The 17,477-nt window shown below is 38.5% G+C and overlaps 1 long non-coding RNA gene across 1 annotated transcript in view; it reads right to left on the reverse strand.

Annotated features, from left to right (window-relative positions):
- Positions 1 to 900: 900 nt before the first annotated feature.
- Positions 901 to 17,477, reverse strand: part of LOC145513138 (uncharacterized) — a 53,550-nt gene continuing 36,973 nt past the window's right edge. Inside the window, exon 3 of the long non-coding RNA XR_014059142.1 lies at positions 901 to 10,463. This is a non-coding gene — a long non-coding RNA (uncharacterized LOC145513138). The remainder of the gene's footprint in view (positions 10,464 to 17,477) is intronic.

Consider the following 17,477-nt stretch of genomic DNA (forward strand, 5'->3'; position numbering starts at 1 on the left):
CAGCCAGAGATCAGCTCCCCAGAAGAGACACACGGCAAACCTGAGAAGCCACACCATTTTACACACAGAAAACCGAGCGGCTGGAACAGGGGAGGGGAAAAGTCACAGCCCCCAAGCGCGCTCCCAAACACCTGGTCACCTGAGCTGCTCGGACCTGGGAAGGGCACAAAACCCAGGCTCAACCAGTCTGTGCCTTTGTGGAGTACCCGAGAACCTGAACCTGAGCAGCTTAGACCTGGGAAGTACAGGCAACCCCAGGGGCCCACCTCAGACAGTGCCCAGCCAAGTAACCTAGAGCCCGAGCAGTGTCGACTGGGAAAGGACACACACCATGAGCAGGGGCAAACCCAGTGTGGCTGAATCACTGTGAGCACACGCCAGTGATATTTGTTTGCAGTGTTCCTCCCTCCCCACAGCACGACTGAACAAGTGAGACAAAAAAAAGTGACCACCACCGCCCCCCTTGTGTCACGGTGGAAATTAGACACTGAAGAGACCAGCAAACAGAAGAAACTAAAATAAACAGAGGGAAATGCTTTGGAAGTGACAGGTGCAATAGATTAAAACCCTATAGTTAGCACTGACTACAAAGGAAGGGTCCTATAGACCTTGAGAAGTACAAGCCAGACCAAGGAACTATCTGAAAATGAACTGACCCCATACTATCTGCAACAGCTCCAGAGAAAGACCTAGATATATTTTTACTATTATCATTTTTTTAATTTTTAAAACTTATATAATTTTTTTGTATTTTATAAATTTTTAAGCCTCTTATTACTCCTTCAATTTTCATTTTTATAACCTACTTTACCATGCAAAAAAAAAAAGACCCTATATTTAAATCAAACTTCATATATATATATTTAATAATTTTTGTGACTCTGTGTTGTTTTGTTTTCTTTTTTTCTATTTCTTTTTTTTTAATATTGTATTTTTGAGAATCTAACCTCTACTCTAGACTTTTAATCTTTGCTTTTTGGTATTTGTTATCAACTTTGTATCTTTAAGAACCCAATCTTCAGTGCCCATTTCCCTTGGGACAGAGATCACTGGCCTGATGGCTCTCTCCCCCTTTTGACTTTCCTTTTTCTCCACCAGGTCGCCTCTATCTCCTCCCTCCCCCTTTTCTTCTCCACCCAACTCTGTGAATCTCTTTGTGTGTTCCGGCCTGTGGAGAACACTTAGGGAACTGAATACTGGCTGGATCCATATCTCTCCTTTTCATTCCTCCTTTTCTCCTCCTGGCCACCTCTGTCTCCTTCCTTCCTCTTCTCTTCTCTGTGTAACTCCGTGAACATCTCTGACGGATCCAGACTGTGGAAAGCACATAGGGAAGTGATTACTGGCTAGCTTGCTCTCTCCCCTACTGATTCCCCTCTTCTCCTCTTGGTCACCTCTATCTCCCTCCTCCGTCTTCTCTTCTCCACATAACTCTGTACCTCTCTGGGTGTCCCTCACTGTGGAGAAACTTTTCATCATTAACCTAGATGTTTTATCATCGGTGCTGTATAGATGGAGAAGTCTTGAGGCTACTGTAAGAATAAGACTGAAAACCAGAGGCAGGAGGCTTAAGTCCAAATCCTGAGAACACCAGAGAACTGAATCCAGGCAGCATTCATCAATACGAGCTCATCAAACGCCTCCATGCTTATACTGAAACCAAGCAACACCCAAGGGCCAACAAATTCCAGAGTAAGAAATACAATGCAAATTCTCCAGTAACACAGGAACATAGCCCTGAGCTTCAATATACAAGCTGCCCAAAATCACACCAAACCCACTGACATCTCAAAACTCATTACTGGACATTTCATTGCACTCCAGAGAGAACACATCCAGCTCCACCGACCAGAACACTGACACAAGGTTCCTCAACCAGGAAACCTTGACAAGCCACCCGTCCAACCCCACCCACAGTGAGGGACCTCCACAATAAAGAGAAACCATAAACTGCCAGAAAACAGAAAGGCCACCCCAAACACACCAATATAAACAAGATGAAAAGGCAGAGAAATACCCAGCAGGTAAAGGAACAGGATAAATGCCTTCCAAATCAAACAAAAGAGGAAGAGATAGGGAATCTACCTGATAAAGAATTCCAAATAATGATAGTGAAAGTGATCCAAAATCTGGAAAACAAATTGGAGTTACAGATAAATAACCTGGGGACAAGGATCGAGAAGATGCAAGAAAGGTTTAACAAGGACTTACAAGAAATAAAAAAGAGTAATTATATTATGAATAATGCAATAAATGAGATCAAAAACACTCTGGAGGGAACCAACAGTAGAATAACAGAGGCAGAAGATAGGATAAGTGAGGTAGAAGATAGAATGATAGAAATAAATGAAACAGAAAGGAAAAAAAGAAAAAAGAATGAAAAGAAATGAGGACAACCTCAGAGATCTCTGGGACAATGTTAAACGGACCAACATACGAATCATAGGAGTCCCAGGAGAAGAAGAGAAAAAGAAAGACCATGAGAAAATACTCGAGGGGATAATAGTTGAAAACTTCCCTAAAGTGGGGATGGAAATAATCACCCAAGTCCAAGAAAACCAGCGAGTCCCAAACAGGATAAACCCAAGACGAAATACCCCAAGACACATAATAATCAAATTAACAAAGATTAAACACAAAGAACAAATATTAAAAGCAGTAAGGGAAAAACAACAAATAACACACAAGGGGATTCCCATAAGGATAACAGCTGATCTTTCAATAGAAACTCTTCAGGCCAGAAGGGAATTGCAGGACATACTTAAAGTGATGAGAAAATAATCTACAGCCCAGATTACTGTATCCTGCAAGAATCTATTCAAATACAAAGGAGAAATCAAAAGCTTTACAGACAAGCAAAAGCTGAGAGAATTCAGCACCACCACACGAGCTCTCCAACAAATGCTAAAGGATCTTCTCTAGACAGGAAACACAGAAAGGGTGTATAATCTCAAACCCAAAACAATAAAGTAAATGGCAAAGGGATCATACTTATCAATAATTACCTTAAATGTAAATGGGTTGAATCCCCCAACAAAAGATGAAGACTGGCTGAATGGATACAAAAACAAGACCCCTATGTATGCTGTCTACAAGAGACCCACCTCAAAACAAGGGATACATACAGACTGAAAGTGAAGGGCTGGAAAAAGATATTTCATGCAAATAGAGGCTAAAGGAAAGCAGGAGTAGCAATACTCATATCAGATAAAATAGACTTTCAAACAAACGTGGTGAAAAGAGACAAAGGTGGACACTACATAATGACCAAAGGATCAATCCAAGAAGAAGATATAACAATTATAAATATATATGCATCCAACATAGGACCACTGCAACATGTAAGGCAAATGCTAACAAATATGAAAGGGTAAATTAACAATAACACAATAATAGTGGGAGACTTTAATACCCCACTCACACCTATGGACAGATCAACTAAACAGAAAATTAACAAGGAAACACAAACTTTAAATGATACAATATACCAGTTAGACCTAATTGATATCTATAGGACATTTCACTCCAAAACAATGAATTTCACCTTTTTCTCAAGCACACATGGAACCTTCGTCAGAATAGATCACATCCTGGGCCTTACATCTAGTCTTGGTAAATCAAAAAAATTGAAATCATTCCAAGCATCTTTTCTGACGACAATGCAGTAAGATTAGACATCAATTACAGGAGAAAAACTATTAAAAATTCCAACATACGGAGGCTGAACAACACACTGATGAATAACCAACAAATCACAGAAGAAATCAAAATATGCATAGAAACGAATGAAAATGAAAACACAACAACCCAAAACCTATGGGACACTGTAAAAGCAGTGCTAAGGGGAAGGTTCATAGCAATACAGCCTCACCTCAAGAAACAAGAAAAAAGTCAAATAAATAACCTAACTCTACATCTAAGGCAACTAGAAAAGGAAGAAACTAAGAACTCCAGGGTTAGTAGAAGGAAAGAAATCTTAAAAATTAGGGCAGAAATAAATGCAAAAGAAACGAAAGAGACCATAGCAAAAATCAACAAAGCCAAAAGCTGCTTCTTTGAGAAGATAAATAAAATTGACAAACCATTAGCCAGACTCATCAAGAAACAAAGGGAGAAACAACAAATCAAAAAAGTTAGAAATGAAAATGGAGAGATCACAACAGACAACACAGAAATACAAAGGATCATAAGAGACTATTATCAGCAACTATATGCAAATAAAATGGACAACTTGGAAGAAATAGACAAATTCTTAGAAAAGTACAACTTTCCAAAACTGAACCAAGAAATAGAAAATCTTAGCAGGCCCATCACAAGCATGGAAATTGAAAATGTAATAAGAAATCTTCCAACAAACAAAAGCCCAGGACCAGATGGCTTCACAGCTGAATTCTACCAAAAATTTAGGGAAGAGCTAATACCTATCCTACTCAAATTCTTCCAGAAAATTGCAGAGGAAGGTAAACTTCCAAACTCATTCTATGAGGGCACCATCACACCAATACCAAAACCTGACAAAGATGCCACAAAAAAAGAAAACTACAGGCCAATATCACTGATGAACATAGATGGAAAAATCCTTAACAAAATCCTAGCAAACAGAATCCAACAACATATGAAAAAGATCATACATCATAACCAAGTAGGCTTTATCCCAGGGATGCAAGGAATCTTCAATATTCACAAATCAATGTAATACACCACATTAACAAATTGAAAAATAAAAACCATAGGATTATTTCAATAGATGCAGAGAAAGCCTTTGACAAAATTCAACATCCATTTATGATAAAAACCCTCCAGAAAGCAGGAATACAAGGAACATACCTTAACGTAATAAATCGATATATGACAAACTCACAGCAAACATTATCCTAAATGGTGAAAAATTGAAAGCATTTCCCCTAAAGTGAGGAACAAGACAAGGGTGCCCACTCTCACCACTACTATTCAATATAGTTTTGGAAGTTTTGGCCACAGTAATCAGAGCAAAAAAAGAAATAAAAGGAATTCACATTGGAAAAGAAGATGTAAAACTCTCACTGTTTGCAGATGACATGATCCTCTACATAGAAAACCCTAAAGACTCCACCAGAAAATTACTAGAGCTAATCAATGAATATAGTAAAGTTGCAAGATATAAAATCAACACACAGAAATCCCTTGCATTCCTATACACTAACAACGAGAAAACAGAAAGAGAAATTAAGTGAACAATCCCATTCACCATCACAATGGAAAGAATAAAATACTTAGGAATATATCTAGCTAAAGAAACAAAAGACCTATAAATAGAAAACTATAAAACATTGGTGAAAGAAATCAAAGAGGACACAAATAGATGGAGAAATATACCGTGTTCACGGATCAGAAGAATCAATATAGTGAAAATGAGTATACTACCCAAAGCAATCTATAGATTCAATGCAATCCCTATCAGGCTACCAATTGTATTCTTCAGAGAACTAGAACAAATAATTTCACAATTTGTATGGAAATACGTAAAACCTCGAATAGCCAAAGCAATCTTGAGAAAGAAGAATGGAACTGGAGGAATCAACCTGCCTGACTTCAGGCTCTACTACAAAGCCACAGTCATCAAGACAGTATGGTACTGGCACAAAGATAGAAATATAGATCAATGGAACAAAATAGAAAGCCCAGAGATAAATCCATGCACCTATGGACATCTTATCTTCGACAAAGGAGGCAAGAATATACAATGGAGAAAAGACAATTGCTTTAACAAGTGGTGCTGGAAAAACTGGTCAACCACTTGTAAAAGAATGAAACTAGAACACTTCCTAACACCATACACAAAAATAAACTCAAAATGGATTAAAGATCTAAACGTAAGACCAGAAACTATAAAACTCCTAGAGGAAAACATAGGCAAAACACTCTCCGACATAAATCACAGCAGGATCCTCCATGACCCACCTCCCAGAATATTGGAAATAAAAGCAAAAATAAACGAATGGGACCTAATTAAAATTAAAAGCTTTTGCACAACAAAGGAAACTATAAGCAAGGTGAAAAGACTGCCTTCAGAATGGGAGAAAATAATAGCAAACGAAGCAACAGACAAACAATTAATCTCAAAAATATACAAGCAACTTCTGCAGCTGAATTCCAGAAAAATAAACGACCCAATCAAAAAATGGGCCAAAATATTGGAAATAAAAGCAAAAATAAACAAATCGGGCCTAATTAAAATTAAAAGCTTCTGCACAACAAAGGAAACTATAAGCAAGGTGAAAAGATAGACTTCAGAATGGGAGAAAATAATAGCAAACAAAGCAAAGGAAAAAGAATTAATCTCAAAAATATACAAGTAACCCCAGCAGCTCAATTCCAGGAAAATAAACGACCCAATCAAAAAGTGGGCAAAAGAACTAAGCAGACATTTCTCCAAAGAAGATATACAGATGGCTAACAAACACATGAAGAGATGCTCAGTATCACTCATTATCAGAGAAATGCAAATCAAAACCACAATGAGGTACCATTTCACGCCCATCAGAATGACTGCTATCCAAAAGACTACAAGCAACAAATGCTGAAGAGGGTGTGGAGAAAAGGTAACCCTATTACACTGTTGGTGGGAATGAAAACTAGTGTAGCCACTATGGAGAACAGTGTGAAGATTTCTCAAAAAGTGGAAATAGAACTGCCATATGAACCAGCAATCCCACTGCTGGGCATACACACCGAGGAAACCAGAATTAAAAGAGACACGTGTACCCCAATGTTCATCGCAGCACTGTTTATAATAGCCAGGACATGGAAGCAGCCTAGATGTCCATCAGCAGACGAATGGATAAGAAAGCTGTGGTACATATACACAATGGACTAGTCAGTTCAGTTCAGTTCAGTCGCTCAGTCATGTCTGACTATTTGCGACCCCGTGAATCACAGCATGCCAGGCCTCCCAGTCCATCATCAACTCCCGGAGCTTACCCAAACCCATATCCATCGAGTTAGTGATGCCATACAACCATTTCATCCTCTGTCATCCCCTTCTCCTCCTGCCCTCAATCCTTCCCAGCATTAGGGTCTTTTTCAATGAGTCAACTCTTCGAATGAGGTAGCCAAAGTATTGGAGTTTCAGCTTCAACATCAGTCCTTCCAATGAACAACCAGGACTGATCTTCTTTAGGATTAACTGGTTGGATCTCCTTGCAGTCCAAGGGACTCTCAAGAGTCTTCTCCAACACCACAGTTCAAAAGCATCAATTCTTCGGCGCTCAGGTTTCTTCACCGTCCAACTCACATCCATACGTGACTACTGGAAAAGCCATAGCCTTGACTAGACGGACTTTTGTTGGCCAAGTAATGTCTCTGCTTTTAACTATGCTATCTAGGTTGGTCATAACTTTCCTTCCAAGGAGTAAGAATCTTTTAATTTCATGGCTGCAATCACCATAGGCAGTGATTTTGGAGTCCAAAAAAATAAAGTCTGCCACTGTTTCCACTGTTTCCCATCTATTTCCCATGAAGTGATGGGGCCAGATGCCATGATCTTAGTTTTCTGAATGTTGAGCTTTAAGCCAACTTTTTCACTCTCCTGTTTAACTTTCATCAAGAGGCTCTTTAGTTCTTCTTTGCTTTCTGCCATAAGGTTGGTCTCATCTGCATATCTGAGGTTACTGATATTTCTCTCGGCAAACTTGATTTCAGCTTGTGTTTCTTCCAGCCCAGCATTTCTCATGATATATTCTGCATAGAAGTTAAATAAGCAGGGGGACAATATACAACCTTGACGTACTCCTTTTCCTATTTGGAACCAGTCTGTTGTTCCATGTCCAGTTCTAACTGTTGCTTCCTGACCTGCATACAGGTTTCTCAAGAGACAGGTCAGATGGTCTGGTATTCCCATCTCTTGAAGAATTTTCCACAGTTTATTGTGATCCACACAGTCAAAGGCTTTGGCATAATCAATAAAGCAGAAATAGATGTTTTTCTGGAACTCTCTTGCTTTTTTGATGATCCAGTGGATGTTGGCAATCTGATCTCTGGTTCCTCTGCCTTTTCTAAAACCAGCTTGAACATCTGGAAGTTCACGGTTCATGTATTGCTGAAGCCTGGCTTGGAGAATTTTGAGCATTACTTTACTAGTGTGTGAAATGAGTGCAATTGTGCAGTAGTCTGAGCATTCTTTGGCTCTGCCTTTTTTTGGGATTTAAATGAAAACTGACCTCTTCCAGTCCTGTGGCCACTGCTGAGTTTTCCAGATTTGCTGGCATATCGAGTGCAGCACTTTCACAGCATCATCTTTCAGGATTTGAAATACCTCAACTGGAATTCCATCACCTCCACTAGCTTTGTTCGTAGTGATGCTTTCTAAGGCCCACTTGACTTCATGTTCTAGGATGTCTGGCTCTAGGTGAGTGATAACAGCATTGTGATTATCTGGGTCGTGAAGATCTTTTTTGTACAGTTCTTCTGTGTATTCTTGCCACCTCTTCTTAATATCTTCTGCTTCCCTTAGGTCCATATCATTTCTGTCCTTTATCGAGCCCATCTTTGCATGAAATGTTCCCTTGGTATCTCTAATTTTCTTGAAGAGATCTCTGGTCTTTCCCATTCTGTTGTTTTCCTCTATTTCTTTGCATTGATCGCTGAGGAAGGCTTTTTTATCTCTCCTTGCTATTCTTTGGAACTCTGCATTCAGATGGGAATATCTTTCCTTTTCTCCTTTGCTTTTCACTTCTCTTCTTTTCCCAGCTATTTGCAAGGCCTCCCCAGATAGCCATTTTGCTCTTATGCATTTCTTTTCTGTGGGGACGGTCTTGATCCCTGTCTCCTGTAGAATGTCACGAACCTCCATCCCTAGTCCATCAGGCACTCTGTCTATCAGATCTAGTCCCTTAAATCTATTTCTCACTTACGCTGTATAATCATAAGGGGTTTCATTTAGGTCATACATGAATGGTCTAGTGGTTTTCCCTACTTTCTTCAATTTAAGTCTGAATTTGGCAATAAGGAGTTCATGATCTGAGCCACAGTCAGCTCCTGGTCTTGTTTTTCTGACTGTATAGAGGTTCTCTATGTTTGGCTGCAAAGAATATAATCAATCTGATTTTGGTGTTGACCATCTGGTGATGTCCCTGTGTAGAGTCTTCTCTTGTGTTGTTGGAAGAGAGTGTTTGCTATGACTAGTGTGTTTTCTTGGCAAAACTCTATTAGCCTTTGCCCTGCTTCATTCTGTACTCCAAGGCCAAATTTGCCTGTTACTCCAGGTGTTTCTTGACTTCCTACTTTTGCATTCCAGTCCCCTATAATGAAAAGGACATCTTTTTTGGGTGTTAGTTCTAGAAGATCTTGTATGTCTTCATAGAACCGTTCAACCTCACCTTCTTCAACATTACTGGTCAGTGCATAGATTTGGATTACCATGCTATTGAATGGTTTGCCTTGGAAATGAACACAGATCATTCTGTCATTTTTGAGATTGCATCCAAGTACTGCATTTCGGACTGTTTTGTTGACCATGATGGCTACTCCATTTCTTCTAAGGGATTCCTGCCCACAGTAGTAGAGATAATGGTCATCTGAGTTAAATTCACCCATTCCAGCCCATGTTAGTTCACTGATTTCTAGAATGTCGATGTTCACTCTTGTCATCTCCTGTTTGACCATTTCCAATTTGCCTTGATTCATGGACCTAACATTCCAGGTTCCTATGCAATATTGCTCTTTACACCATCGACCCTTGCTTCTATCACCAGTCACATCCACAGCTGGGTATTGTTTTTTGCTTTGGCTCCATCCCATCATTCTTTCTGGAGTTATTTCTCCACTGATCTCCAGTAGCATATTGGGCACCTACCGACCTGGGGAGTTCATCTTTCTGTGTCCTGTCTTTTTGCCTTTTCATACTGTTCATGGTGTTCTCAAGGCAAGAATACTGAAGTAGTTTGCCATGCCCTTCTCCAGTGCACCACATTCTGTCAGACGGCTCCACCATGACCCATCCGTCTTGGGTGGCCCCACACAGCATGGCTTAGTTTCATTGAGATAGACAAGGCTGTGGTCCGTGTGATCAGATTAGCTAGTTTTCTGTAATTATAGTTTCAGTGTGTCTGCCCTCTGATGTCCTCTCGCAACACCTACTGTCTTACTTGGGTTTCTCTTACCTTGGACGTGGGGTATTTCTTCACGGCTGCTCCAGCAAAGTGCAGCCGTTGCTCCTTACCTTGGACAAGGGGTATCTACTCACGACAGCCCCTCCTGACCTTGAATGTGGAGTAACTCCTCTTGGCCCTCCTGTGTCCACGCAGCCACCATTCCTTGGACCTGGGGTAACTCCTCTCAGCCGCTGCCCATGGCCTCGGCCCAGGGTGGCTCCTCTGGGCCCCAGCCCCCGGCCTCAGCTGTGCAGCGGCTCCTCTCGGCCTTGCTTCTGCGTGGACAGTCGCAGCCACCTCTCTTCTGCATGGACCATCGCAGCCGCCTCGCTTCTGGAGCAAATATTAATATATTAATATCAATATAATTAATATATTAATATTAATGTTATTAATATTATTAATATTCCATAATAATGGAATATTACTCAGCCATTAAAAAGAATACATTCTAATCAGTTCTAATGAGGTGGATGAGACTGGAGCCTATTACACAGAGTGAAGTAAGCCAGACAGAAAAACACCAATACAGTATACTAACGCATATATATGGAATTAATAAGTTGGTAAAGATAACCCTGTATGCGAGAAAGCTAAAGAGACACAGATGTATAGAACAATATTTTGAACTCTATGGGAGAGGGCGAGGGTGGGATGATATGGGAAAATGGCATTGAAGCATGTAAATTATCATATGCGAAATGAATCGCCAGTCCATGTTCGATGCATGATACAGGGTGCTCAGGGCTGGTACACTGGGATGACCCAGAAGGATGGGATAGGGAGGGAGGTGGGAGGGGGCTTCTGGAATGGGAACACATGTACACCTATGGCAGATTCATGTCAATGTATGGCAAAACCAATACAATATTGTAAAGTAAAAAATAAATAAATAAAAGAATCAAAAAAAGATTAGGTGAATCTAAATGGATGTTGACTGTATAAAATGATAATAATAAGGCATTGTGATATTTAAAGTATGTAATACCAAAAATTAAAATGTTTGAGAACAATAATAGATTGAGTTCATACACTTCAAGAATTTTGTTTTCTCTGGGAAATATGGAAAAATTTTTAAATATGTTAACTTTGATAAGTTAACTACATATGTGGCATGAATCTCTGCTCCTCTAGAAAATACACATTTAAACTTATGAATGTAGAGGAAAAGAAACAATGAATAGGTAAGTGAAATAAAAACAGTAATTCAAAACATATAGGTAACCAAGAGTCACATGAAAAGATGCTCAACATTGCTAATTTCCAGGGAAATGTAACTTAAAGCCACAATGAGATACTGCCTCAATGTCAGAAAGGCAAGAAATAACAAGTGCTGACAAGGATCTAGAGAGGAAGGAACCACCTAGTACACTGTTCGTGGGAATGTAAATTGGTGCAACCACTATGGAAAACAGTATTGAGTTCCCTCAAAAAATTAAAAATAGAACTACCATATGATCCAGTAATTTTCCTCCTGAGTATTTATCTAAAAGAAAATGAAAATACAAATTTGAAAAGAAATGTGCACCCTAAGCTCACAGCAACATTATTTGCAATAGCCAAGATACAGAAGCAACCTAAGTGTCCATCAACAGATGAATGGATTAAGAAGATATGAAACACAATGAAATATTACTGTCATACAGAAAAATAAAATTTTGCCATTTGCAACAGCATGAATAGACCTGGGGGGTACTATGTTTAGTGAAATAAGTAAGATATAGACAAGTACTACATATTTCCACTTAAATGTGGAATCTAAAAAATAAAGCAAACAGGAACAGACTCATAGATACAGAAAACTAACTAATGGTTAACAGTGGTAACTAGAGGGCCAAAATAGGTGAAGGGGATTAAGAAGTACACATAAAATAAAATAAAAAAATTTACAAGGATGTAATATATAGCACAGGGAATATAGCCAATAAATACATTATAATAATTTTATATGGGGTATGATCTATAAAAATAAAGCATCACAATGCTTTAATTCTCAATCTTGTATACTGTAAATCAATCAACTATATTTCAATAAATATATATAGTACAAAACAATTGGTAGAATTAAAGGAAAATAGAAAATCCATCATTAATGTGACATTCTAATTGATCCTAGCATCTAATTACAGGAGGGTATGGCAACCACTCTAGTACTCTTGCCTGGAGAATCCCATGGACAGAGGAGCCTGGCGGGCTATGGTCAATAGGGTTGCAAAGAGTTGGACATGACTGAAGTGACTTAGCATAACACACAGTATCTAATTAAAGAAGCCAATTAAATTTAGCAATACTATAGAACAGTTGAATAAAAATAATTTAAAAATTGGTGAACTTAACTCATATACTGAATACTATGCCCCAAAACTTTAGGATATATCTGATTTTTCCTCTATTTCCAATCATATCCTGAGATATAAAACAAGTCCTAAACTCAGAATTGATTATTGATGTGTAGTAAATAATCTTGCACTATAGAATAATCAGGCTTGAAATTTAGTAACAAAAATATAACTAGAAAATTCCCTTATATATTAAAGTAAGCAATTCCTATTTAACCTACAGATCAAAAAGGAATCATAATTTAAATTCTACTATACTTGTAAATGACATGTTAGTTTTAAAACATGGCCTCAATTACCTATGACATCCTTTTCTTAACTGAAATGTAGTTGATTTACCATAGTGCTGACATCTCTCTTATCAAGCAGTGAGATCCACGGGCCTTCCCCTTGAATTTGGGCTCTGTGTTTTACCAATGAAATATGATGGAAGAAGGTTACTGTACCAGTTTATGGACCCTGTTGTCGGAAGCCGGTAGGTTCTCCTTTGTTCCTCCGGATACTTCCTCTTGGACCTCAGACACCACTCTGTAAGGAAGCTGGCGCAGTCTTGGCAAAGACTGGGGTAGAGATGCCCATGTGGAGGGGAACAAAAGCGCCTCCTTGTCAGTCACCTTGAGTGAGCCATTCTAAGACTGCAGTCTGTTCCCACAGAAGCCACATGGCAGAGAGACAATTATAATTCACTGCTGCTGCTGCTGCTGCTGCTAAGTCGCTTCAGTCGTGTCCGACTCTGTGCGACCCCATAGACGGTAGCCCACCAGGCTCCCCCGTCCCTGGGATTCTCCAGGTAATTCACTGAGCCCTCACCAAATTTCAGACTCATGAACTAAATAAGTGACTGATGTAGAAACCAAAAACTACTTGCTATCAGCAAAATATGCTGTTTGAGGAGGGGAGGGTGGAAGAGTATGAATCTCGTGTGGTTAGCAGTTAACTAAATCAGAATCCCCCAAAAGATTTTGTTTTGGTAGACAGGCTTACAGTACATCTTCTCCCATCAACTGATTAGATGCCCAAACTGTGTATGACACAGCTTTCTCTTTAGCTGAAACACTAAACACATGTTTAAGGAGGGCAGAATAATTGGTAGCACTTGATCACCCACGGCCTCCTAAGAATTTATGGACATTGTTTATGTGCTGTAACCTTGTTCAAGTGAGTCCAAAGCCAGGGAATTCAACTCAAGAATAACCTGAAAGAGTATGACATAAAAGTTGGCGTTCTTAATCTTCTCACATATGCAAGTGAACAAGCAACTGAATTTTTCAAAAACAACCAAGATGATGTTGGAAAAAATAACCTAGAGTCATTCATGTATTAATAGTATGAGAGATTTGCTTTCATAGAATGTGGGTTAAAGCCATTGACTCCTTCATAGGATATCTCTTATCATTAAAAAACTAAAGATATGTTTGAAACTTGTTAGAAAGAAAACAAGCCCAAATTTGTAATGTCTATCTTGGACTTTCATATTTTGAAGACACACTTTGACAAATTATGATAAACAACATTCCAAAGATTAAAAAGAGAAGTTAGAAAGCAAGTATTAAAAGAAAGTGGCTGTCAAAGATTTGGATCAGTTCCCAGCTCGTCAAAAGCAGTAGGTGATGAAGATTTTCAACTGATATACCTAACTGTGTGTATACAGTTGCTCAGTCGTGTCTGACTCTTTGCAGTCCCATGGACTGCCAGGCTCCTCTGCCCATGGAATTTTCCAGGCAAGAATACTAGAGGTTGGGGTATCATTTCTTACTCCAGGGGATCTTTCCAACCCAGAGATCAAATCCACAACTCTTGCATTGGCAGGTAGATTCTTTACCAATAGCAACACTTGGGAAACTTGAGTTATACATAATTATGAACCAATGTGAGTGAAAAGTACAAGTGTGAAAGAATAAGAAGAGAAATTTTCATTTACATGCCAAGAGGGAAGAGATGGGCTCCTTGACATTATCAGCAGCTCACTGATAAATTCCGTATCAATTTCACAACTATCTCAGAGCTCTGAAACATTTCTTAACTTTCAATTTAGTCTTCAGGCTATAGAAACCCCCAAATTTCTGTGTTAAAGTCTACATAGTCTCAGAATTTATAATCCTTGGTTAGATTCTCTTTTCTAAATTTAAAAATATATTGCATCCTTTGCTCTTTCCATTTCAGAGTTCAACATATTCACCACCCCCCATACTTTAGGCAGAGCATAAAGGGAATTTATTCTAAATTTAAGAAAACTAGAGACAAGTCTTAATTTTTCGTGAAGGAAAGCAAGCTGTGTTGCTTATGGTTACACACTATGAATTTATTTGTCTTCTCTTGATATCTTCAATAGCAAAGTATTACATAGCAAAGTATTAAACTATTCGACCTAGATAATACTGCTAACTATAAACAACCATTTTCAAAATGTGCAACAGCAGCATGATCACTTTCATAGCTACAACTTTGTATTTCAATTTGATATATATATTCCTATAGATTGTAGACAGATATTTGGATAGCCAGATAAATGGCAACTCACTTTCTTATTGTCAGTAATATCCATTTGACAAACATGCTGTATTATCCATATATTTCATATGTGTTCATAGCATGTTCATAACATGTTACTGCCTAGGACTTGTAGGCCGTTTGCTAGAGTGCTTGTCAACTGCTTCTCCAAACAAATGCATTTACTAAGAGTGAGTGGAGATACTTCTTATGTCTTAAGCTAATTGTGCTTGATATATATGAAATGTCATTATGAAAGTGAAGGTGTTAGTCACTCAGTCCTGTCCTACTCTTTGCAACCCCATGGACTGTAGCCCACCAGGCTCCGCTGTCCATGGAATCGCCAGGCAAGAATACTGGAGTGGGTTGCCATTTCCTGCTTCAGGGGATCTTCCTAACCCAGGGATCGAACCCAGGTCTCCCACATTGCAGGCAGATTCTTTACCATCTGAGCCACCAGGGAAGCTTGATATATATGAAATATAATTAAATTATAACAAAATTAAAATGAAAAAAAAAAGAAACCTGAGGGAGAGATGATACCTATTTCTTCCAAGAAAAGTAACTTGAATGCTTTAGGAAGATATAATGAAGAAACATAATGTAATAATGCTTTCAAATTAGACATGAATGACAGTCCAGGACAAGCTGAGGAATGCAAGTAGATAGATTTTGCTCTTACAGGGTTACACAAGTCTCTTTAATGTATTACTTTAAAAAGTGCCATTCGGAAGTGGGGATGAGGAGTTGTTTAGTAGGGACAGGCTTTCAGATTTGCAAAACAAAAAAGTTCTGTTTCATGACACAGTGAATATACTTAACATTATTGAGTTGTACACTTTTTAAAAGTCAAACTAGGTATCACGGATAACAGAATTATAGGCATATTTTTCCCAAGAATTACAATCAACTGAACACTGTTGTTTGAAAAAAAAAAAAACTGGTTCTACACAAAAAGACTCACAAACAAATAATGTGCATGTGTGTGATTCTGAGTGAACATAAAACATTAGGTTCACATGAATATTTTTATGTTTTCCTCTTTAGCCAACACAGTTGTGTCTAATGTTATTGTGCATAAGACACTTGCACAGGCTATTAAATCTGAGCATGCTGTCTTTCTAAACTTTGGTGTAGAGTTTTCAAATGACACTTCTTGGTTGGAGTCCTAGGCTATTGAGGCAGAGTGCAGACCTGTAGTGGTGGGAGTGGGTGTGAAGGAGGGAAATGGGGGTTGGAGAGAGGGTACATGTAAGATGCAAAGAGAAGACAGAAGACTCCAGGACTCTAAATGCAGGATTTCAATTCCCCTTTAACCAGAAAGCTCTGATTTCATCTGGTATGTATTGGGTGCCAGGTGAGAGGTCACTAGAAAACAAAAACTTCTATGGGTTTTAAAAGTTTGAGAAACATGGTTTTAAATGTCAAAAGACAAGGAGATGGAATAGCACATGCTTATTATCTGCCAGGGAACTATGCTAGGCCTTTTTAAAGTGCAGGTATTGTTTGTTTAATTTTCACAGGAAATTGAAGACAGTTGTTGTTATCTAATTTTGCTGAGAGAAAATATGTCTCAATTACATTAATTAAGTCAGGCAGAATCACACTGCTTATAGGAAAAGTAAGGCATTTGATAAACACGCCTGTTTTCATACCGAGTTTTATAACTCTTCTCTGTTACCTTTTTCTAAATATAGTTTAATACATTTTACCAAGTATCTTCGCTAATTGACAGATTTCTCATCATCGATTCTGTGGAAGATCTCACTTTTTGTTCTGAATCAAAGTATCTTGAAAGAACAAGCTCACCACAAATCCAGGAAGAAGGACCTATGTTTCTCGACAGGAAATCGATGACTTTAGCTAGAAACTAGGGGGTTCATTTCACTGAGATAAATTTTTACAAAAACAAAATCATAAAAAGATTTCTTTACAACTTAGCTACTTTGGGAGTAAGACAGTTGATTACTTTCCTTTCACTGCACTAAGAGGAAAGGCCAAGGGCAAAGAACATTGCTGAAGTCCCTGATACAAGTTCCATGATATTTAGCTTGTTGATTTACTTTCGGTTTTATAGCCATGCATGCAGTTTTGTCACACAAATTGGCATATAAATTATCATATTATAAATAAATTATTCAGAGACATAACTCTTAGAATTTTATAAGTTTATGATTTTTGTTTCTCTTGGACAAATCATAGCATCACGGTTCAGCGTCTGCTTCTACATTTTTATTACTGATAACTTACCACTCTTTGGGGGAGAAAACTGAAGTAACAAAATATAAGAGACACAATGCAACAAAAAATAAGTCCCACGAACCCTAAAACTTTTTGTCTATATCACTGTGCAACCAAAGGCGAAATAGCTCTTTGTTCTAACACTTGTTGCATAACGATACAGGTACATGATCTTGATGATTCGACAAAGGGAAGGGGAAAGGGCAATCTCAAACCAAAGCAAAGAATTTTGAATGTAATGCCTTCGCTTGCAGTCTCACACAGGCACCAACAAAAG

The sequence above is a fragment of the Giraffa tippelskirchi genome, chromosome 7 (assembly GCF_054371585.1).
Source record: "Giraffa tippelskirchi isolate mGirTip1 chromosome 7, T2T-mGirTip1v1.2.pri, whole genome shotgun sequence".
Classification (NCBI taxonomy): domain Eukaryota; kingdom Metazoa; phylum Chordata; class Mammalia; order Artiodactyla; family Giraffidae; genus Giraffa; species Giraffa tippelskirchi.